Source organism: Anguilla anguilla, chromosome 2 (assembly GCF_013347855.1).
Source record: "Anguilla anguilla isolate fAngAng1 chromosome 2, fAngAng1.pri, whole genome shotgun sequence".
NCBI lineage: Eukaryota > Metazoa > Chordata > Actinopteri > Anguilliformes > Anguillidae > Anguilla > Anguilla anguilla.
The window spans coordinates 12,129,627-12,130,615 of record NC_049202.1 but is presented as its reverse complement, the minus strand read 5'-3'; positions in this window follow the sequence as shown (position 1 = coordinate 12,130,615).

Below are 989 nucleotides of genomic sequence, written 5' to 3'. Positions count from 1 at the left end.
AAGCCACAAGTGTTTATACTGCCGCGAGAGAGGGGGGAACATGGATAACGGATTAGCGGGGAATGAATAGTGAATTAAACGACTTCTTATGTAACAAGCTTAGGCTGCATCCACCATAAGCCTCCATTGAAACCACTAACATTTCTATTTAAAATATCCCACTCTTTTGATATAATCATAACCTACAAACGCCTTCCAAGAACGTCAGTGGTTCATACTTGATTGTGAATGCAGATAACCATGATGTCATTATGCCTGGCAGCTGAGATACAGGTGCACATGATTGGTTAAGCGAAGAGTGCGCTCTTTCAAATGTGTTGATTAAATTGATTATAATAATCAATAGCAAACATGTTCCGCGCCCATTCTCTCGTTGCATTTACAATGAAGTTAATTCAAAACTGTAGCCGGACCTCTTGCAAAACGGCCAAATATTAATATTTGCATGCTGTGCTCTCTTTCTTGAATGACGTTTATCTAATGTTATCTTTAAGAGACTCAACGTTATTTCTGCCTACAGTATTTAACCTAAAATAAGGGCTACATATCACTAGGCAGTGTGTCATGTTGAGTTTCCTCTCTTTGTTTTATTTGCAAATTTAGAATCAGTAGAAAAAAGGATACAGTACCACGACTGGGAATGGGTGCCATATATTCGGAGTCGTATTCCAAGATACCTTGAATGCTTAATAATATATTTGGAATAGGATTCAGAATAAATGGCACTCCTTACCAGTCATGGTACTGTATCTTTTTTCCACTGATTCTAAGTGTAAGTACAGAGAGATATAGATCTTATGCTGACCGTATTCTGCTGAAATTCACTGACATATTCACAGACACTGTTATTCAGTGAATCCATGCTAGCTCAGATGATTCTCATTCTTATTCAAAGGCTGGATGCAGGAAGTTCACAACTCCCTGTACAGGAAACCTGCTGCAGTAAGAAGCATGGTAACACACAGTGATGAAACAGGAGATTCAGTCTA